Source organism: Cnephaeus nilssonii (assembly GCF_951640355.1).
Source record: "Cnephaeus nilssonii genome assembly, chromosome: 4".
In the NCBI taxonomy this organism is placed as follows: Eukaryota; Metazoa; Chordata; class Mammalia; order Chiroptera; family Vespertilionidae; genus Cnephaeus; species Cnephaeus nilssonii.
Window position 1 is genome coordinate 6564981 of NC_137075.1, and position 24260 is coordinate 6589240.

Sequence of the window (24260 nt, forward strand, 5' to 3'; positions counted from 1 at the left end):
CTTCTTGTTTTATTTGTTTCCTTTTAAATTCTTGAATAGATTTAAAGTCCTTGCCTGCTAATTCCATCATCTGGATTTATTTCTTAGTCTCTTGATCTTGGCTGATATTTCTTATTATGGGTCATATTTTCCTGCTTCTTCTCAGGTCTCCTTATTTTTATTGAATGCTGAACATTGTGTATGTTACATTGTTGTATATCTGGATTTTATCTTCCTTCAATAAGTGTTAAATTTTTATTTAACAGGCAATTAAGTTGTTTGATTAGTTTGATCTTCCTGAGGCTTATTTTAAGCTTTGTTAGAATGGATCTAATTTGACCATATTGCATTTCTAGTCTTCACTGAATTTCCCAGGTGTTTAACAAAGTACAGTATCTTCATTCTGGCTGGCCAAAATTTAAAAGTGAGCTGTGAGACCTAGGAATTGTTCACCTTAAAACTTCTTTGAAGTTGTTTGTTTCCTGACCTGATCGAGTTTTGCTCTTTGCACATACAGCTTAGCATTTAGCCAAAGACTCAAGGGACCTTCTGTACACATTTCTGGGGTTCTATGTAGCTCCCTCTTCTCTGGTATCTCCCCTACACTCTCTAGCAGTATCAGTCTCCCCAAACTCTAATCTCTGTCTTCTCAACACAGTAGCCCTCCATGCTCTGCTTGGGTTTCCCCTGGGTGCAGTCCCAAACTGTCTCCAGATGAAAAGCTGAAATAATCATAAAGTTCACTACACTTGTTTTCCTTATGTCAGGGATCACACTCGTTTGCCACCTGTTTTTAATATTTGAAAAGTTTTACTTCACATATTTCATCACATTTTTTGGTGTGCTTTTTTGGTTACTTACTGTGGGAGGTCTAGTTCAGGATCATTTATTCTGTCATGATGATGGGTAGAAACCCTCCTTCATGATCTGTGTCAACCTTGACTCCAATTCCCCTTTACCCTGGGGACATAGGGAAAGAACACGATTTTTCCTTTCATTAATCCTTAATCTATCCTTGCTATATGAAGATATGTATTTGATGCCAGGACTCTGCAAGCAATTTGATCTGAAGTATTCTAACTGAACCATGAAAATGATAGGTAAACGTGGGTATAATCACCTATGGAACAGACTGTGTACCCTTAGGAAAGAAAGAAAAACGAAAAGCAAGAGAATGGAAGAGGAAAAAGAACAAAGGAAAGAGAAGTGGAGGAGGGGAAAAATCACACACAAAAAAGAACAGATAAGGAAAAGAACAAGGATTTTACAAATGCATGAATTAAGTTTTCAAAAGAATAAGAACATTTCTGCCTTCAGCCTTGTGACTCACCTCGAGTGCTGGGAGCATTGAGGCATAAATTAGAAAAAAGAGGCCAAATTATTTGTTTCTACTCATTACATTTGTTCTCTTTTGCAAGGAAGGGTATGTTTCTGATAAGAAATTCTTACAATAAGGCAGTGAAAAGCGATAATAATAGTAAAAATATTTTAACTTAAAAATTAAAAAATGAAGACAATAGATTTTGGCACTGGAGTGAAGGTAGATGTTGACTTCTGGAGACTTCAGTGAGTTACTGTTTCTAAGCATTCTAGCTGTGCTCATGCACTGTAGCACCTCTCATTTCCTGGAGCACGTTCTGACCTCAGTAAATAATCCATCCTAAAGGGCAACAGGTGTGAAGTTCTTACTTTTTATTTGTATTTCTCATTTCTTCCTTTTGTTCCAAACTTGGCTCTTTAGAAACAAAACCCATACTGTTGCTAGGGTTATAAAAACTGAGGGCCTTATTTTTCTGACAAGACAGATAGCTGGAGATCTAATGTGCTCTTGTTGTTTTGTTTTTTTGGCTCAGTGGGGAAATAATGTCCTCATGCAGTAAAAAGCCTCAGCAATGGACTAAACAGGCTGGGAACACAGGACATTTCCTGGGTACGTTTTTCTACTATTTTTCAGGATCAACCAAAATCTAAAACTGGTTGTTTCCTGTTTCTTCATTTTTGTTAAATTGGAACATTGAAGCAGACTAGGAGGTGAAGATGTGAAAATATGTCTAAAAGTACAGCTTTTGCAACATGGCCATTGGGAGCAATGTCAGTGATCAAGGATAGTATATGCATGAGCTTCTGAAAGTAGCTTGTGGGTGCTTCCTCTAATTGGAGCCGAGAGGAGAAAAGCCTTCCCCTAAAGGATCATTTCAAGCAAGAATTTCTTTTAGCCACAAAACATGAGTTTTTTTCTGGGTTTTCCTGCTCAGTGCACCATTCTCCATACTGTGAGTGAGGGTACACTCATTGATTCTAAACTAAGGATGGAACTATGAGCAGATGTGGGAGCTAGTCAGGACCTTTGGGGTGGGAGTGCACTGATCTACATTCTCAAAACAAGGGTCACAGGGGTATGCCTATGCCTCCCATCAAGTGGGGCTCTAACGAGGAAGGATATCAGTGACCTAGGGAAGACAGAGCACACAGCAGCCACTGTAGTTAGGCTCAGTCCTCCCAAGAGGCGCCTCTGTTCATCCACAGCCATTCTGAATTCCAAGCGAGATAGGGAACCAACCCAGATAACCTTGTCAATGACAGCACCAACAAGTAACAATGGATGGAAGGGAAGATGTGTTACCTTTAGATGGGGAAACATATGAAGAAAAAAACAACATGGCCAGTGCATTTAAGTATATATAATCGAGAGAGAGAGAGAGAGAGAAGCACACACTCTCAGGCAGCACTGGTAGACTGAGAAAGGACCTCAAAAGTCATTGACCCAACTACTTCAGACATCAAAGAGCAAAAATGAAGTTAAGAAAAGTGTTATGGGAGGAGAACCAAGATGGCAGCATAGGTGAACACCTGTACTTGCTGCCTCTCACAACAACATCAAAACTACAACTAAAAGACAAAACAACTATCATCCTGAACCACGGGAAAGCTGGCTGAGTGGAAGTTCTACAACTAGAAGGAAAGAACAAATCGCACTGAGACTGGTAGGAGGTGCAGAGGTGTGGAGGCACGTGCAGAATGGGCTGGAAACCGGGTGCGCTCTTTTTTTTTTTTTTTTTTTTCAATCAGGAGGGAGATACAAGCTCTCAATTGTTCTGAACTCCAAATCCAGGCGAGACTCTGGGGACCCAGATTCATATGGGGAGAAACTGGACTGTCTGGTATCGGGCCAGAACGCGAGGGTGGCTTTCTCTCAGAGGTGCTCGCAGCGATCATTGTCCCTGTGCGGGGGCGTGGGACACGTAGACGCAGGGACCTCTCCAATGCATGGCTGACTGGCAGCCATTGTTGTTTGCTCTGCCCTCGTGATTCCCTGAGACCCTGACCCAACCAATTTATAACCCCACCCAAGCTGTGAGCAGCGGCTTTTGCATATGAATGGTCTGTCTTTTCTCAGCCTAAAACCTGTAAAACAGGCAGCAGCTGGGTCAGAGAACCCCAAAGCTTCTAAAAGAAGGCCCAAGGCCCGGCAGTAGCAGCCTGCATTGCTTCACATCTGAGCCTCATCTGGGCACTTTCAAACCCTATACAAAGAGGAGGAATCTGGAGATCTCTCTGTAGCTCCTGCTGGCTGGCCCCAGGCAGTGGCTGACTTTGCACCTCCTGGGAGATCCAAGAGCCAATGTACACAGTAGTCAGTGTGACACCATACCAGATTACAACTCTTCACATCCATAAGTGACACACTCAAGGGGCAGACTCAGTGAGCGCCAAAGCACCACTGAAGCAAGTCCTGCCCTATAAATGTGTCTCCTACACAGAAGTTCTTCCATTGTAGACACAGCTGATCCTCAAAGCCAATTGGCCTGGAGGTCAATTCCTCCCAGTGATACCAATAGCAATCAAGGCTTAACTACAACAAGACTGTGCATACAACCACAAAGGGGTGCACCAAGAGTGTCCACCTCAGGTGACTGGGGAGGCTGAGCCACTGGGCCCTATAGGACACCTACCACACAAGGCCACTCTATCAACACAGGGAAGCAGCCAAAATGCAGAGTCAAAGAAACATGTCACAAATGAAAGAAATGGAGGAAAGCAAACTACTGGATATGGAGTTCAAAACCACAGTTATAAGGTTACTCAAGAATCTTCTAGAAACCTCCAAGGAACTTAGTGAGACCTTCAAGGATCTTAGTGAGAATGCCAATAAAAATGGAAACAGACCAGTCAGAAATTAAGCATACACTGACTGAAATAAAGAATAATATACAGAGATCCAACAGCAGACTAGAGGATCCCAAGAATCAAGTCAAAGATTTGAAATACAGGGAAGCAAAAAACACTCAACCGGAAGAGCAAAAAGCAAAAAGAATCCATAAATATGAAGATAGTGTAAGGAGCCTCTGGGATAACTTCAAGCATACCAACATCCGAATTATGGGGGTGCCAGAAGAAGAAAGAGAGCAAGATATTGAAAATCTATTTGAAGAAATAATGACAGAAAACTTCCCCTACCTGGTGAAAGAAATAGACTTACAAGTCCAGGAAGCACAGAGAACCCCAAAACAGAGAAATTCAAAGAGGACCACACCAAGACACATCATAATTAAAATGCCAAGGGCAAAAGACAAAGAGAGAATATTAAAAGCAGCAAGAGAAAAACAATTAGTTACCTACAAGAGAGTACCCATATGATTGTCAGCTGATTTCTCAACAGAAACTCTGCAGGCCAGAAGGGAGTGGCAAGAAATATTCAAAGTGATGAATAGCAAGAACCTACAACAAAGATTACTCTACCCAGCAAAGCTATCATTCAGAATTGAAGGTCAGATAAATAGCTTCACAGACAAGAAAAAGCTAAAGTAGTTCATCACCAAAAAAACAGTATTATATGAAATGCTGAAGGGTATTCTTTAAGAAGAGGAAGAAGAAGAAAAAGGTAAAGATAAAAAATTATGAACAACGAAGTGACAATAGATACATATCTATCAACAAGTAAACCTAAAAATCAAATGAATAAAAAATCTGATGAACAGAATAAACTGTTGAATGTAATAGAATCAGGGGCATGGAAAGGGAGCAGACTGACAATTCTTAGGGGGAAGGGCGTGTGGGGGGTGCGGGAAGAGATTGGACAAAAATCTTACACCTATGGACGAGGACAGTGGTGGGGGGGGCGGCGAGGGCATGGGGTGGGGTGGTAACCGGGTGGAGGGGAGCTACGGGGGGGGGGGAGAACATCTGTAATAATCTGAACAATAAAGATTTAAAAATAAGAGTGTTATGTGTTGAATTTTATTCCTCCCAAATTCATGTGTTGAAGTCATAACCCTCAATACCTCAGAATTGGTGTCCATATAGGAAAGGAGGTCAGGACACACAGAAACACCTTGGAGATATGTGCACACAGTAGAAAGATAGCATGAGGACACAGCAAGAAGACAGTCATCTGCAAGCTAAGGAGAGAGGCTGCAAACAAAACCAACTCTACCTGCATCTTGATCTTGGCCTTCTAGCCTCCAAATGAGAAAATACACTGCTGTTGTATAAACCACTTAGTCTATGGTATTTTGTTATGGTAGTCAAACTAATGCAAAAAATAATTTGCCCAAATTGACATAAGAATTTGGGGCCAATCTTTAAGGACTAAGATCTTCTCACTTAACCACAGAGCTGTCTTACGCACATGTACACATGTATATATGTAATAGGGGACTCAGTCTTTTAGAGGGTCTTTTTTGTAGAGACCTATGAAGGCAGAGAAGCCTATAATGGGAAAAGGTGTGCAGTTAAACACTACTTAAGATGGTCATAGAAGCCTAGCTCTGGAGACTCAAATTAGAAGCAGAATGGGTAGTGAACACTAAATCTGGCCTCCTGGGACTCAGACACTACCTAAAGGGTCATGTGTGAGAGCTCAGCAAAGAGGAAGCCCATGACACTAGGGGGCTAAGTTAAGCTGCAGGCTCTCCGTTCCCCTTTCATCTGGCTCCAGCCTGCTCTAGGTGACAGGTGCCTTGGCTGCCACCAAACACGCCAAGCTGAAGAGGAAATACCTATGCATTCCCATGGTGCCTAAAAGTTTGGATCAATGCTATTTTTGAACAATTTTGCACAAAGAACGAATAAATAACTCCTACTGAACTGCAAGCTGCTTCAAGGCCAGCTCCCTGGATGTCTTCTAATATAAACCGTCTATGGGCTTTCTTTCTCTCTCCTCCCCTCCCTCTCCCTCTCCCCTTCTCTGTAACTTGGGTAACCTAGTGTATTTTCACTCTGAACTATCCTTCATAAAATGACTCTCTAATTTTATAATATCATTCACAGTACTTTATATCAACATGGTACTTTGCTATCCGCAGGGTGTTTCTCTCCCCCAAGTGATAGGTGAAGGTGTGCGTGTGTGTGTGTTAGGGTGGAAGAGTGAGTGCCTGAGGAGGGGAAGTTTCCCTGGTCCAGCGACTGGGCAGGTGGGGCTCCCTTTCATTGAGATGGGCCATCGGAGGACAGGGTGGAGCTGGGGAGGGAGGAAAAGCAGCCTCAGTCAAGCAGAGATGTCTTTGACATTTGGATATGAGAGTGTTCTGGGCTGGAGTAAAACATTTGGAAATTCTCCAGTAGAAGGCCTATTGGTGCTTGGCCTGCTCTTTGGAGGCATGTCCTTAATCCCTGGAAAAGTTCAATTTCCATCACCTGTACCAGAGATCCCCACCAAACATGACTTTCTTTTTTGTAGATGTAGAGTGAGACCTCTATTTTGATTATATATGGTATCCGCCTGTCTGTGGAAGGACTTGCTGAAGCAAAGATATTCAACCCACTGGAAAATGTCCTTTCTCTAACTTCAACTTTTTGCTGCCACCTGCTCCTTATTCCTCTTTCATCCTTCCCCCTCCAAATGCATCTACCCCTTTGTACCCAGGGGTACTTGTTCAAGCCTCTTTTGCTAATGAGAATGAGGTCACATGTCTCACATCAGCACTTTCACAAATCCTTTTCTGCTAGGATCATTAATGGGAAGCTGAGCTGTTTTCAGATGCCAGCTGGTTGGGCCAGTTGGTGAGGAATATGCTTAGTGGGTGGCAACTGGCTTGCCTTGGATGGCTTCTTCCAAGAGAAGCTGGAGGGAAGTGATCATTAAGACCTCTTGAATCAATAGAGACTTGATTTGAGTAAGTGTCAGCTCTCATAAAGCTGCACCTCTAAATCTAATGCTGGTATGTGCCATTCTAGAATCTCCCACTACCCCCAAAGCTCTGAGCATCAGCCTTGAGCTGGAGCTCTAACTAAGTGAACTGCAGTGCTGGCAAATCCTGTTATGCACAGTTATTTCAGGACATTTTCCTGCTAACAGGTTGTCCCTGTTTGGTACAAAATTTCCATGGGAGCATTAAGTTGTCAACCCAATTCATTCAAAGCTGACAAACTGTTCGATCTGAGGGCTTAAGAATAGAATTTGTTTACTCTAACAAGTATCATATGCAAGCAGAATCTGGATAGGGAAAATATCTTAATGTAATTTAATACCAAAATTCTCCTTTATAATAGGCTACATATACAACAGACTGCCAAAGGACATGAAAATATTTACTCACAAAATCAAACCTATTTCAACAGCTAGGAACATTCAGGTTTCCCCCAGTATTTGGTTCCAAGAGATTTGATAACTGGGATTCAGAGAAAGTTGCAAAAAGGCCATGGACCTTCAAAGTGGTAGAATGAGTTTGATGTTGCAGCAAATTAGACTAATCAGGCAGCATGAGCATAGACTTGCTATGGGGCAAATCTGCATTCTCAGTAAACGCCAAAGAACAGGTTTGAAATCATCACGGAGGAAAGATTTAGAGACTATTTTCTTCTATTGTAGCATTGTAGTGTAGAATTCTTCGATTGTAGTAGTGTCCCCAAAGCTCATATTTGTAACATAATTATAACTTTTAAAAATCATAGGAAAGGGAAAAGTCAAGCAATTTGCAAAAGGAAACATCCTCTAGTGGAGGCAACAAAATATAGGATTTGAGTATGCTTTGCTGTGAGCAATTTCTGTTATTCACCAGTGAGTGAAAAGATAAAATGTAATTGGAGGCTAAAAACCTCAAGCACCCACAAATGTATAATTTCAAGTTCAAAATACCTTTATTACCAACTAGTGGGCCGTTCAAAGTGTCCATTTAAATAGAACATGAAGGTGGTGACAGGAAACAAAGTTGTGAATTAATGAGCTGGACACCTAATAGGGCAAGAGATGGGAAATATTTTCATCGGTATCAGTACTAAGCTCTTTAATAAATAGATCATTCAGTGGAAAAATTCTTTTCTATTTGTTCAATTGCTTTCAAACAGTGAATATGCACTCATAAGACTTCTAAAGCATTATCTTCTTGATTCATCTCTGTCATTAATAAATTATGTCATCAGTATTTCTAGGGAAGCAAAATTAACAAATAGAATCTGCAAATTCAAGAAATCACATGGTGCTTGTTCTTCCTGGAGGGCTTTTTAACAATGGACTGGTTCATTTCACTCCACTGGAAGGTGATATGGTAGAGAGATTGTCAGCATGAATTTAGGAATCAGACTGGCGTGTGTTTGAATCCTTACTCTGCCACTCTTAAGTTAATTAATTTATCTTTACTTAAGTTTTATCAACTGGCAAGTGGGGGAAATACCACTGCATAGGACAATTGGGTTTGTTTTTTTTTAATGAAAGAAATGATTCTCAAACTTGTTTCTTAGAACTTCAAATATGTTTATGGTTTCTCAGGGATTGTTAGGTGAATTGAAAGTGGTGCCCCCACGAGTTCTTCCACTGAAGCAGTTCCGTGTGTCTAAGAAAAGTTCACTGCAGCCATGACTGGTTTGGCTCAGTGGATAGAGCGTCAGCCTGCAGACTGACGGGTCCCGGGTTCGATTCCAGTCAAGGGCATGTACCTTGGTTGCAGGAATATCCCCAGTAGGGGGTGTGCAGGAGGCAGCTGATTGGTGTTTCTCTCTCATCGATGTTTCTAACTCTCTATCTCTCTCCCTTATTCTCTGTAAAAAAAATCAATTAAAAAAAATTTTTTTAAAAAAAGAAAAGTTCACTGCATGAACTGGGTGCAGGCAATGATAATAACCTCTGATGTGTGCATATCTAGTAAAGCAGTGTCCCATGGCATCAAGCATTGGAGCTGTCAGCACTAAGGGCAACCCAAGTACACACCTCTTCTTTCTCACAAATATGTAAAAAATTAAAGATGATTATGGCTGGCAGATTTGGCTCAGTGGTTGAGCGTCAACCTATGAAACAGGAGGTCATGGCTTGATTTCCAGTTAGGACACGTGCATGGATTGTGGGTTTGATCCCCAGTGCGGGGCATGCAGGAGGCAGCCAATTGATGATTCCCTCTCATCATTGATGTTTCTATCTCTCTCTTTCTCCCTCTGATATCAATGAAAATATATTCTTTTTAAAAAAGGATGATTATAGTATAGTGGGGTGGGAGTGACGTAAAAAAACATTCAAAATCCTCATTTTCTCCCAGATAGTTGCGTGACCTCGGTTTTCTCATCTATCAGGAGAGTAGGTTGGACAAGGTGATCTCTGTGGTCCTTCCTAAGATTTCTATTTTATAATCACAAACGTGGAACAAAAGCTAATGAAGAAAATGCTCGGAGATTAAAAATGGAAGCAGAGTAAGTGGATGCTGCACGGACATGCCACTAGGAACAAACTGGAATTACAACTAAAATACAGAAAAACTTCCTGAATAATCAATGGAAAACATGCAGGAGAGAACCCTGATACTCGAGGACTGAAAGTGGAGAATGCATAGAGACTGGTAGGAGGGGTGGAGGTGCAAAAGGATTGGCCAGGTGCCCACAGACAGCAACTGAAGTCCCAGAGAGATATCTCAGCTGTGGGGGGTTGTCACTGACAACTATGGGATCTAATCCCCAAGCTGGGACCCCCAGCAGAGAGCACCAGAACTGAGAAGAGTACCCACCTAACATCTGGCTGTGAAAAGCAGCAGGGTGCTATCTGCCAGGGAGTAACAGCTGAAAACTCAGGCACCCTCTTAAAGGGCTAATGCACAAAATTCTCTGTGGAGCCACCCACCTTGTGCTCTGGCAGGGGGAAGGAGAAGTGGACTAGAGGGGTGAGAGCAGAAGCCAGGACAGGGGACTCAGGGAATACAGCTCATAGGCAGACACCCCAAGTTTCCTGGGCTGAGTTATTCCCTCACTCAGTAGAGGACATCTTTCCCAATTTGCCTTTCCTGGGGGGAAGAAAGTTGACACACCCTATTGGAAAACACCTTGCCCTGAGGCCACTTAAGAGGTTAAAAATAACAACTAGCCTCCACACAGAAGCAACTGCCCTACCCTGATGAAAAAAATTCTCTCCACACTTGAGGACAATTGTCTGGGGGACAATTCAAGTCAGAATCCTATCAGTCTGTAGGCAGATGTAGTCTCGGGAGGCTTTGAGTCTTTGCCTGATCAAATTAGTCAGAAACAGCCTTTAACACTGTCCTACACTAGAGATTGAGAGATGTAGAGGATCTACCTACTACATAGTCACAAACCCAAACAGACAGCCAAAATGAGGAGACAAAGAAACAACCCCCAAATGAAAGAACTAGAGAATTCCCCAGAAGAAGAGATAAATGAAGCCGAGATAAGAAATTTATCTGAAACTGAGTAATGATGGTAAAAATACACAATAGCATGCAAAAAGATATAGTAACTATGAAAAAAGATCAGTCTGAGATGAAGAATGATATAACACAAATAAAGAATACATTGGAAGAAATACACAGAAGGTTAGGGGAAGCTGAAGATTAAATCAGTGAATTAGAAGACAGAGTTGAAAATATCATTCAATCAGAGAACCAAAAAGAAAAAACAATTAATAAACAGGAGGACAGCTTAAGGGAGCTGTGGGATAATGTGAAACGTAACAATATTAGAATAGCAGGTGTGCCAGAAGAGGCAGAAAGGGAGAAAGGGATAGAGAACCTGTTTGAAGAAATAATGGCAGAAAACTTCCCTAACCTGGCAAAGGAAAAAGTCACACAAGTTCAGGAGGCAAAGAGAACCCCAAGCAAGAAGAACCCAAACAGGACCATGCCCAGACACATCAAAATTAAAATGCCAAAAGTTAAAAACAAAGAGAGAATCTTAAAGGCAGCAAGAGAAAAGAAAACTGTTACCTACAAAGGAGTTCCCATAAGGTTGACACCTGATTTCTCGTCAGAAGGGAATGGCATGAAGTACTCAAGGTAATGGAATAGGCCCGAAGGGAATGGCATGAAGTACTCAAGGTAATGGAATGCAAGGATCTGAGACCAAGATTACTATAACCAGCAAGGCTATCATTCAAAACAGGCAGTCAAATAAAGAGCTTCCTAGACAAAAAAAAGGCTAAAGCATTACATCACCACCAAGCCAGCATTACAAGAAATGCTAAAAGGACTGCTGTAATGAGAAGAAGAAACAGAGAGAGAAACCTAGTAAAACAGAATTAAAATGGCAATAAATAAGTACCTATCAATAATAACGCTCAATGTAAATGGATTAAATGCTCCAATCAAAAGGTGTAGGGTAGCTGAATGGATACAAAAACATAACCCCACTATGTGCTGTCTACAAGAGACCCACCTCAAAACAAAACAAAACAAAAAAACACACACAGGATGAGAGTGAAGGGATGGGAAAAAATTTTCCATGCAAAGAAAAGAAAAAAAAAGCTGGAGTAGCAATACTCATATCAGACAAAATAGACTTTAAAATGAAGGCCATCCAAAGAGACAACAAATATCACTACATAATACTAAAGAGATCGATCCAACAAAAGGATATGAGCCTGGTAAGCACACCCAATATAGGAGCACCTAAGTATGTAAAATAGCTTCTAGAGGACTTTAACAGAGAGATAAACAACAGTACAGTCATAGTAGGGGAATTTAAAATCCCTCTGACTAGGGGATAGATGTTCCAGACAAAATTTTAACAAGGAAACAAAGACACTAAATGACACACTGGATCAGATAGATTTAATTGACATTTATAGAACATAACACCCCAATGCAGCAGAATATACATTCTTCTCAAGTGCACATGGATCATTCACAAAAAATGGACCACATGTTAGGACACGAAACAAATCTCTACACATTCAAAAAGATTGCAATCATATCAAGCATCTTATCAGATCACAGTGGAATGAAATAAGAAATCAACTCCAGTAAAAACACCCAAAAATATTCAAACACATGGAAGATAAATAGCATGTCATTAAACAATGAATGGGTTACCATCAAGATCAAGAAAGAAATCAAAAACTTTCTCAAAACAAAGAAAAATGAATGCACAACCCAAAATCTCTGGGACACAGCAAAAGTAGTCCTGAGAAGGAAATACATAGCACTACAAGCATACCTCAAAAAAACAAGAAAAATCAGCAATAAACTATTTCACCCTACAACTTAAAGAACTAGAAAGAGAACAACAAGAAAAGCCTAGAGTAAGTAGAAGGAAGGAAACAAAAGAATAGAGCAAAAAGAAATAACATAGACACTAATATATATATATCAATGATACCAAGAGCTTGTTCTTTGAAAGGATAAACCAAATTGATAAACTGTTAGCCAGACTCATCAAGAAACAAAGAGAGGAGAGAACCAAGATGGTGGCATGGGTAAACGCCTGTACTTGCAGCCTCTCACAACCACATCAAAATTACAACTAAATGACAGAACAACTATCATTCAGAACCACGGGAAAGCTGGCTGAGTGAAAGTACTAAAACCAAAGAGGTAAAGAAGAAAGCGCATAGAGACTGGTAGGAGGTGCAGAACGGGCTGGCACCAGGGTGTGCTGCTTTTTTAATCAGGAGGGAGATACAAGCTCCTGCTTGCTCTGAACTCCAGTTCCAGGTGAGACTCTGGGGGACCCAGACACATACAGGGAGAACTGGACTGTCTGGCATCTGGGCAGGAACGCGAGTGCGGCTTTCTGTCAGACGGAGGTGCTTGCAGCAGTCATTGTTCCTGCACTGGGACCTCTCTGGTGCAGAGCTGACTGGTAGCCATTGCTGTTTGCTCCACCCTGGTGATTCCCTGAGACCCTGCCCCAGCCAATTTACAACTCCACCCAAGCTATGCGCAGCAGCTTTTGCATATGAATGGCCTGTCCTTTCTCAGCCGAAAACCTGTCAAATAGGCAGCAGCTGGGTCAGGGAGCCCCAAAGCTAGGCCTCATCTGGGCACTTCCAAACCCAATACAAAGAAGAGGAATCTGCAAATCTCTCTGTAGCTCCTGCTGGGTGGCCCCAGGCAGTGGCTGACTTTGCACCTCCTGGGAGATCCAAGACCAGTGCACCCAGTGGTCAGTGTGAGACCATACTGGATTACAACTCTTCAGATCCATAAACGACACACTCAAGGGACAGACTCAGTGAGCGCCAAAGCCCCACTGAAGCAAGCCCTGCCCCATAAGGGTGTTTCCTGCACAGCAGCTCTTCCATTGTAGACACAGCTGGTCCTCACAGCCAATTGGCCTGGAGGTCAATTCCTCCCAGTGATACCAACAGCAATCAAGGTTCAACTACAACAAGACTGTGCACACAGCCCAAAAAGGGGTGCACCAAGAGCGTCCACCTCAGGTGACTGGGGAGGCTGAGCTACTGGGCCCTATGGGATACCTACCACAAAAGGCCACTCTATCAACTCAAGGAGACTTAGCAGCTACCCAATACATAGAAACAAACACAGGGAAGCAGCCAAAATGCAGAGACAAAGAAACATGTCACAAATGAAAGAAATGGAGGAAAGCAAACTACTGGATATGGAGTTCAAAACCACAGTTATAAGGTTACTCAAGAATCATCTAGAAACCTCCAAGGAACTTAGTGAGACCTTCAAGGACCTTAGTGAGAATGCCAAAAAAATATATATATAAAAAATGGATAAGGACCAGTCAGAAATTAAGCATACACTGACTGAAATAAAGAATAATATACAGAGATCCAACAGCAGATTAGAGGATCCCAAGAATCAAGTCAATGATTTGAAATATGAGGAAGAAAAAACACCCAACTAGAAAAGCAAAAAGAATCCATAAATATGAAGGTAGTGTAAGGAGCCTCTGGGAAAACTTCAAGTGTACCAACATCCGAATTATGGGGGTGCCAGAAGAAGAGAGAGAGCAAGATATTGAAAATCTATTTCAGGGGTCCTCAAACTTTTTAAACAGGGGGCCAGTTCACTGTCCCTCAGACCTTTGGAGGGCCGGACTATAGTTTTTTTAAAAACTATGAACAAATTCCTATGCACACTGCTAAATCGGCTGCTAAGCAGGACAGGCAGCGGCGGGAAAAACACCCAGCGGGCTGGATAAATGTCCTCGGCGGGCCGCATGTGGCCCGCGGACCGTAGTTTGAGGACCCCTGATCTATTTGAAGAAATAATGACAGAAAACTTCACCTACCTGGTGAAAGAAATAGACTTACAAGTCCAGGAAGCACAGAGAACCCCAAAACATAGGAATCCAAAGAGGACCACACTAAGACACATCATAATTAAAATGCAAGGGCAAAAGACAAAGAGAGAATCTTAAAAGCAGCAAGAGAAAAACAATTAGTTACCTACAAGAGAGTACCCATACGATTGTCAGCTGATTTCTCAACAGAAACTCTGCAAGCCAGGAGGGAGTGGCAAGAAATATTCAAAGTGATGAATAGCAAGAACCTACAACCAAGATTACTCTACCCAGCAAAGCTATCATTTAGAATTGAAGGTCAGATAAATAGCTTCACAGACAAGAAAAAGCTAAAGGAGTTCATCACCAAAAAACCAGTATTATATGAAATGTTGAAAGGTATTCTTTAAGAAGAGGAAGAAGAAGAAAAAGGAAAAGATAAAAAATTATGAACAACAAAGTGACAACAGATACATATCTATCAACAAGTAAATCTAAAAAGCAAATGAATAAAAAATCTGATGAACAGAATAAACTGGTGAATGTAATAGAATCAGGGGCATGGAAAGGGAGTGGATTGACAATTCTCAGGGGGAAGGGGGTGTGGGGGATGTAGGAAGAGATTGGACAAAGATATTATACCTATGAATGAGGACAGTGGCGGGGGGTCGGGGGGAGAGGAGGGCGAGGGCCTGGAGTGGGTTGGGAACCGAGTAGCGGGGAGCTATGGTTGGTAAAAAGAGAAACATCTGTAATAATCTGAACAATACAGATTAAAAAAAGAAAAAGAAAGAAAAAAAGGGAGAAGATCCAAATAAATAAAACCAGACATGAAAGTGGAGAAGTGATCACTGACAACACAGAAATACAAAGCATTGTAAGAAAATACTATGAATAACTATATGCCAACAAGCTGGACAATGGATGAAATAGAAAAATTCCTAAAAAAATATAATCTCCCAAAACTGAATCAGGAGGAATCAGAAAACCTGAATAGGCCAATAACAACTGATGAAATAGAAGCAGTAATAATAATAATAATAATAATAATAATAAAAAACTCCCACAAAAAAACAGCCCATGTCTGGCGACTTCACAGGGGAGATTTACCAAACATTCAAAGAAGAGCTAACACCTATACTCCTCAAACTATTTCAGAAAATCCAAGAGGAAGGAACACTTCCATACTCTTTTTATGAGGCCAGCATTATCCTAATTCCAAAACCAGATAAAGACACTACAAAGAAAGAGGATTACAAGCCAATATCCCTGATGAACATAGATGCTAAAATCCTCAACAAAATAGTAGCAAGTCGCATCCAGCAATATATTAAAAATATCATACACCATGATCAAGTGGGATTTATTTCAAGGATGCAAAGCTGGTACAATTATTGCAAATCAATAATCGTGATACATCACATAAACAAACTGAAAGACAAAAAATCACATGATTAGCCGAAACCGGTTTGACTCAGTGGATAGAGCATCGGCCTGCGGACTGAAAGGTCCCAGGTTCGATTCCGGTCAAGGGCATGTACCTTGGTTGTGGGCACATCCCCAGTAGGGGTTGTGCAAGAGGCAGCTGATCGATGATTCTCTATCATCGATGTTTCTAACTCTCTATCCCTCTCTCTTCCTCTCTGTAAAAAAATCAATAAAATATATTTTAAAAAATCACATGATTATATCAATAGACACAGAGAACGCATTCGACAAAATCCAACACCCATTTTTGATAAAAACTGTCAGCAAAGTGAATAGAGGGAGCATCAAAATGATAAAAGACATGTATATATGACAAACCTAGAGCGAACATCATACTCAATAGGCAAAAACTAAAACCATTTCCCCTAAGAACAGGAACAAGACAGGAATGCCCACTCTCACCACTCCTCTTCGACATAGTACTGAAGTGCTAGCCATAGCAATCAGACAAGAAGAACTAAAAGGAATCCAAATTGGAAAAGAATAAAACTGTCATTCGCAGATGACATGATATTGTACATAGAAAACCCCAAAGACTCCATCAAAAAACTACTAGACTTAATAAATGAATTTGGTAATGTATCAGGACACAAAATTAACACCCAGAAATCTATGGCTTTTTTGTACACCAATAATGAACTCACAGAAAGAGAAACTAAAAAAAAAAAAAAAAAAAAATCCCATTGCACCAATGGGAATAAAAGTAAGTAAGGAGGTAAAAGATCTGTACTCAGAAAACTACAGGACATATAAAAAAAGAGATATAAGAAGACATAAAGAAATGGAAGAATATACTGTGTTCATGGATTGGTAGAATCAATATCAGTAAAATGTCTATAGTATCCAAAGCAATCTATAGATTCAATGCAATCCCCATTAAAATACCAACGGCATATTTCACAGACCTAGAACACACTCTCCAAAAATTCATATGGAATAAAAAAAGACCCCGAATAGCTGCAGCAATCCTGAGAAAGAAGAACAAAGTTGGAGGGATAACAATACCAGATACCAGATATCAAGCTATATTACAAAGCCACTGTTCTCAAAACTGCCTGGTACTGGCACAAGAACAGACATACAGACCAATGGAAGAGAACAGAGAACCCAGAAATCGACCCAAGCCATTATGCTCAATTAATATTTGACAAAGGAGGCAAGAACATACAACGGAGTCAAGACAGTCTCTTCAAGAAATTGTGTTGGGAAAACTGGACAGATACATACAAAAAAATGAAATTAGATCACCAACTTACACCATACACAAAAATAAACTCAAAATGGATCAAGGACTTAAACATACAACAGGAAACCATAAAAATACTAGAGGAACCCACAGGCAGCGAAATCTCAGACATATGCTGAAGCAATTTCTTCACTGATACTGCTCCTAGGGCAATGGACACTAAAGAGAAAATAAACAAATGGGACTACATCAAAATAAAAAGCTTTTGTACAGCAAAGGAAATCATTGACAAAACAACAAGAAAGCCCACTGCATGGGAGAACATATTTGCCAATGATATCAATGATAAGGGTTTAATCTCCAACATTTACAGGGAACTCATACAACTTAATAAAAGGAAGTTAAACAACCCAATCAAAAAATGGGCAAATGACCTAAATAGATACTTTTCGAAAGAAGACAGAAGGAAGGCCAAGAGACATATGAAAACCTGCTCAAAGTCACTAATCATCCGCGAGATGCAAATCAAAACAACAATGCGGTACCATCTCACACCTGTCAGAATGGCTATCATCAACAAATGACAAGTGCTGGCGAGGATGTGGATAAAAAGGAACCCTTCTTCACTGCTGGTGGGAATGCAGACTGGTGCAGCCACTGTGGAGAACAGTATGGAGTTTCCTCAAAAAACTAAAAATGGAACTCTCATTTGACCCGGTGATCCCACTTCTAGGAATATATCCCAGGAAATCAGAAACACGAATCAGAAAGGATATATGCACCCCTATGTTCATAGCAGCACAATTCACCATAGCTAAGATTTGGAAACAGCCTAAGTGCCCATCAGCAGATGAGTGGATTAAAAAACTGTGGTACATATACACAATGGAATACTACGCTGCGGTAAAAAAGGAGTTCTTACTATTGGCAACAACATGGATGGAGTTGGAGAGCATTTTGCTAAGTGAAATAAGCCAAGCAGAGAAAGATAAATATCACATGATCTCACTTATTTATAGAATACTAGAGGCCCGTTAAATGAAGATATTCGTGCAATAGGCCTTCCTTCCCTTGGCTTCCAGCACCGGTTTTCCTCTGGCACCCGGACCCAGGCCTTCACTCCGGCCAGAGTCTGCCATCTTCATCTTCGCTGCAGACTCAGGCCGGTTCCTCTTCGCTGCTTCGCTGCAGACTCCGGCCAGAGTCTGCCGTCTTCATCTTCACTGTAGACTCTGGCCAGAGTCTGCAGTCTTATCTTTGCTGCGGCACTCCGCTCCTGTAGATCCCTTTGCCCCGCACCCTCCCTCTCACAGCAGGCGTCCTACCCTGCCTGGCCACTCCACCCTTGGAGCATCTGGGCAGCCACCATCTTTGGCCTTCTAATTTGCACACTCACTCTGATTGGCTGTGGGCATAGCAGAGGTACGGTCAATTTACATGTTTGCCTATTATTAAGTAAGATAATGAACAACATAAACTGATGAACAAAAACAGATCCACAGGCAGAGAAACATCTATCAGAACCTCAAACCTCAGGGAAGGTAGGGGAGGTTGGGGGTAAGGGGAAGAGATCAACCAAAGGACTTATATGCATGCACATATGCCTAATCTATGGACACAGACAACAGAGGGGTAAGGGCATGAATGGGGGAGGGGAGGAGTTGGGAGGTAATGGGGGAATAAGGACAATGTAATACCACAATCAATAAAAAAATTTTTTTTTAAAAAAATCTAATAAATAAATAAATAAATAAAGTCAGTGGACCTGTTTATAAGATAAGGGCCCAGAATGAGGGCCAGGAATAATCTCTAGAGGGTCCGAAGAGTCCTGGACTCTCTATTTTGCCTGGCTGTCTTAAGCTGGGTGTGATGAAGACACGTCGGAATCCCATTGACCTTGACTGTCGTGGGGGTGGTCCTTTCCAGGTAGGAGTCAGTCCTTGGGTGGCAAATTTCTTTACCTAAACAGAGTCACCAGAGCAGAAGGGATGAACTGAATCAGAAGTTGGTACAGGCAGAGCGTCTCGGATGTGCTTCTGGACTGCTTTCTAGGTAGACTATAAAGCCTGTAAGAACTTTAGTAACGATTGGTTATGGATTTCAGCTTTTATTCACTAGAATCTGTAGAAGCCTCACTTGTTTTTAGGGCAGCCTCCTAGGCTGCTTCTTTTGCTTCTACTGCCCGGAGGCAGGAGACACAATGGGGTCAAGTATTTTGGATAAGTAGGCTACTGGACCTTTTTTAGGGGCCGAGACTTTGGGTAAGAACCCCTTTGGCTATGCCCCTTGTCTCACATATGTAGAGGTGGAAAGATTTAGTTACATCTGGTAGTGCTAGTTGGCCCATTGTCCTTGCTCTGCTTATGTCTGTCTAACTGCCTACTATATATTACCTCAAGGATACTTGTTCTGAATTCTTTCAGGGAATGGGGACGCTGGGTTTCTTCTGTAATTACTTCCTGGTGAGGCGGGTCAGAGGTTTCTCTCAGAGCCAAAAGATCCTTGCTGTCTGTCAGAGGGACAATGAGGCCTGGGCACAGAAGGAGGTGGGCTTGTGACCTGGCAGAGACAAACTGTAACAAATGGTCCGGTGGAAGGGAAAGAAAACATTTCAGTTTTAATAACTTCTATTGAAATAGAATTTTTCTCCTCAAAATTACCTCTATATTTATCAAAAGAGTCAAATCAAGACCAATTTATCTATTGTATTCAATTTGGCCTGATTGTTTGCATAAACACAACAAGAATGGTAACTGACTACCTTTGCCGGAATTTCATGATTAAATCTTAGTGTACCCCGTAGGGCCAGTTAGCCAAGCCACCCAGGTGCCATCAGGCCGCCTGCAGTATCTGCTGAGTTAGGTGAATTCCTCACCTGCAGCGACTCCACCTGGGCCCACACCCCAGGCTTCAAGGCCCATCTCAGTAGCCCTACTACTCATTGCAGCATAGCGTGCATGGGGATTCCACAGGGACGCAGAGGCGCCCTTATTGCTCCCCTTCTACTCTGACCAACCACCAGTGATGGTAGACTATGGGCTTGCTGCTCCAGCACCAGCTATTTTTAGGGCTCCCAAGCAGGATACCAGGCTTTCTTTGTGGCATTCTTATTGGCTTCAAGTCTTCAGAGTTCAGACAGGGCTCTTAAAACATGATACTCCAGTCAAAGTTTTTGGTCAATAAAACCACTATTGGAAACCAGTCTTATTGAATTCATGCAAAGAAATGTATTGCCATGATTTATTTATTAAGTATTGCCAAATTTCGGAGGAATTATATAAGGAGAAAAATATACTGACCTGCTCTAAGATCTTCTGATTTTCCTTGTCAGTCCTTTTTATGGATTCTTCAGAGTAATATAACTGTCTTCAAATGGCAAGAAGAAATTCAAAATGTGTCTATATTCAAATAGACAGTGACAGCTGTCCCTGTAGTAGGATTCCCCCTACTTGACTTGTCCTTAAACTATATATGGTCTCTGCGAGGACTGACATGCGCTCTCAGAATGGACTAAGGGAGCTTTATTCCTTCACAGGCTCTGTAATTCCTGTGACAGAGGGCTAGTACTCACCACTTCACTACTTCCTTCTGTTCCAAACAGGCCTCCCCCAGTTTCCTAAAGTTGAGGTTTGTGCCACCCGTGACATGGGCATGGTCACACAGGCCTGCAAGGCAGTATACAGGCTGCCAGCTGTCTCTCAATAGAGACCAAAACCTGATGGGTATTTTTCTTTGCCCATTTGGGCACCTGCCCTTTTGGCAACTGCATTCAAATCTGCAAGAGAATTAAAGATTACTGTATTTACATAATGAAGTATAACATTGGCACTGTGGCCGCTTCTGACAGCTAAATCTGCTACTAAACATGACACGTGGTAGGGCTATACAAACATCTCATGGAGGTGATTAAAGTCCATTTTTACCTTCCTACACAAAGAAAAATTGTCCTTGTCTCCTGGAGTCATGTTCATGAAGACGCAGGTATCATCTAAGTCTATTACACAGTTTTCCGCAGGCCCCTGTCAGGGCTGTGCGTGGCAGCTGGTTCTTCTTTCTAGTCACAAACACAGTCTGTCCAATTTCCCTAAAATGTATTCTGGCACGGGAGAAAGTGGTTTTGTTGTACACAGTTAGCTTAACCCCTATACAACTGGGCTTGGACCTCTGCCTAGCAAACTATAGTCTGTAAGTTCAATATGCAGCCTCCGGTTCTCCTAACCCAACGGGGTCTCGACCAGTCCCTCAGACTCCTCCTCTCTTGGAGAATCTCAAAGTCCTGTAGACTCGCGGGTCCAGGGAGAGTGCCTTTCCTTTGCCCTTTTTGTTCACCCTGTTTACTAGTTACAGGACCCTGCCATCCTTGTCGCTTATTGCCCTTTCACTTTAAGCTGCCAGTCCAAAATAGCCAGAGTTGCAGTTATAAACAGCTTTGCATATTGCAAAGCACTCCTGTGGCAGTGGCTTGGGTATTAGGCCCCTGCCTTTCCACCCGTCCCCTTTGTGGCAGAGCAGCAACCAGGCCTCTCCCAATAGAGTGCACTGGAAGGGGATATCAGGCCCTCTGCTCCTAGCAGCAGCAGGTATTGGCAGTTGTGCTGAAACCTTTCAGCACATTTGCAAAGAGGGAGCTTTCACTAGCTCTCTCTGCTGTTTTCACAGATCCCGGGCCTGCTGCTCTATTCCTGGGGCTGCTGGAAGGCTAGCAGCAGTCACTGGCTTCTGGTTTAACTGCTGCATCCAGCAAGCCGAAGGCCTAAGTCTTGTATTGCTTGTTGTAAAACGCTCATTACTGACTTGGCAGCTCTAGTGTCAGGTAAATGCCTGCTGTCCCCCTCTTGTCATTGTTGCTGTTTGGCTCTGGGTTTCTGACCTTCCCTTCCGCTCGCTCTTCTTACCCCCGCCCCCTTACCTACCCACTCTCACTCTAGGCAAGAGTTTCTGCTGGGGCTGAGGGATCTCTGGATTGCCTGGCTGCAGCTTAGATATTTGGCCCCTCTACCTTCTTTTACCTGCTCTTGCTTCTCTGGCGAAGGTCTTTCCCAAGCCTCCTGCTCCCTCTGCTCTTTGGGGATCTGGTTTCAAGTCTTTAAGGGGTGGGGAGTCAACAGGATCTCCCAACAGGGCACTTACCCCTAAAGCCCTGTCCTGACACCTAGTGTTGGGAGCACTGTCTCCTACTGGGACCCGCACATCTAGATCCTGCCAGCAAAGCCAAGTGTCAGAGCAGCAAGGGCACAGCTGCTCTGAGTTGTTCCGAGTTCCTATATCTTTTATTAATTTTTTTAAAATATATTTTATTGATTTTTTACAGAGAGCAAGAGAGAGGGATACAGTCAGAAACATCGATGAGCCCTAACCGGTTTAGCTCAGTGGATAGAGCGTCAGCCTGCAGACTCAAGGGTCCCAGGTTCGATTCCGGTCAAGGGCATGTACCCAGTAGGGAGCGTGCAGGAGACAGCTGATCGATGTTTCTCTCTCATCGATGTTTCTAGCTCTCTATTCCTCTCCCTTCCTCTCTGTAAAAAATCAATAAAAAAAAAAAAAGAAACATCGATGAGAGAGAAACATCGATCAGCTGCCTCTTGCACACCCCCTACTGGGGATGTGCCCGCAACCAAGGTACATGCCCTTGACCAGAATCAAACCTGGGACCCTTGAGTCCGCAGGCCGATGCTCTATCCACTGAGCCAAACCAGTTTCGGCTATTTTTTTTTTATTAATTTTTGTAGTTTTAACCTTTTAACTAGTAAGCCAAATGCTTAAGCCCTTTATTGTACATTGTAAAATATTTATAATTTACTGGGCAACAGCTCAGGTGTCAAGTTACTGTCTGTCATTCCCCACTTTTCTCGCTGCTGCTGCTGCTGTTTCTTCCAGGGCTGCTGCAGGCGGCTTGGGCATCCAACCCCCGCCCCCCAACCCCCCCCCCCCGGGCCCCAACACACACACACACACACACACACACACACACACACACACACACACACTTTCTTTTATCACCTGGGCGGCTGTGGACTTCAGCTCTGTTTCTCCTCTGCTTGGCTCCTGGGAGTTTAGTGGCTTTTTGTTTGTTTTTTAAATGTATTAGAATTCTTTATTCTTAGAAACCTCAATCCTTTAATGATTACCAGAAGTGAACAGTCAGCATTTTTAGATTAATATTTATGAACACACTTTAAATGTATTTTTTCGAGAAAATATAACTAGACCTTCTGTGATAAAACTAAGAGCAGGTAAATCAAAACTTGTCTAGTACAAATTGCTATATTTTTCCTTATGTAATTTCAAGTATATTGTACTAGAGGCCCAGTGCATGATTAAATCATGCACGTGTAGGGTCCCCTACACGCTTTCACTTTCGATCACGGTGGAGCTGGGTGCCTGTCCGCTGGTGCACCAGGCCTTTCAGAAGCCTCCGGCGCGGCGGAGGCTTCTGAAAGGCCTGGTGCCTGAGCGGACAGGCACCCAGTTCCCATGCTTTTGATGGTCCGCGGCGGGACGCGAGCTCGCTGCCCCAGAGGCCCCTTCTGTGCCGCAGCACAGCCATGGTGCAGACGCTGAGCTCGCGCCCGCCTCTGGCGATGCGAGCTCAGCGACCTGCCGGCCCAATCGGCCACCCTGGCCACCCCAAGTCCCGCCCCCCGCGCCTCCTGGCCAATCGTGGGCATAGCGAAGGTACAGTCAATTTGCATATTTGTCTATTTTTAGGTAGGATTGGTCTAATTTAGTATTGGAAGGGTTAAAGAGAACAAAACGGGGCAAAGAAAGATTTACTGCACCTTGCAACTTGTGACCTTGAATCTAGTGTAGTTCTGTTAGAGAGTGGGAATTTTTGAGCATTCCAGAGAGGCCGTGGACCATGCCCCAGATAGAGTTGTCAGTGCTGACACCAGGCCAGGCCTTGAGATATGGTCTCATGGCCCCTTCCCAGCTGCACCTCACAAAATAGCCTTGCAAGATAGAACACTGTCAGCTTTCTGAAGAACAGGATGACCCTGTGGATAACATGGTTGTCAATGGCATGACTCTGACGTTGCTTAGGAAAAACTGTTTTGTCTTGGGTTGCTTGCTCTTCAAAAACAGGATGTGGTTAATGTGCTTAAAATTGGTCCTGCACAAAGGGTCGGGGCTGCTCTCTGGACTCCCTGCATGGAGAAAGGCAGAGCAGTCGCTGGCCAGCTATTAAAGGCTCCCTAAATTT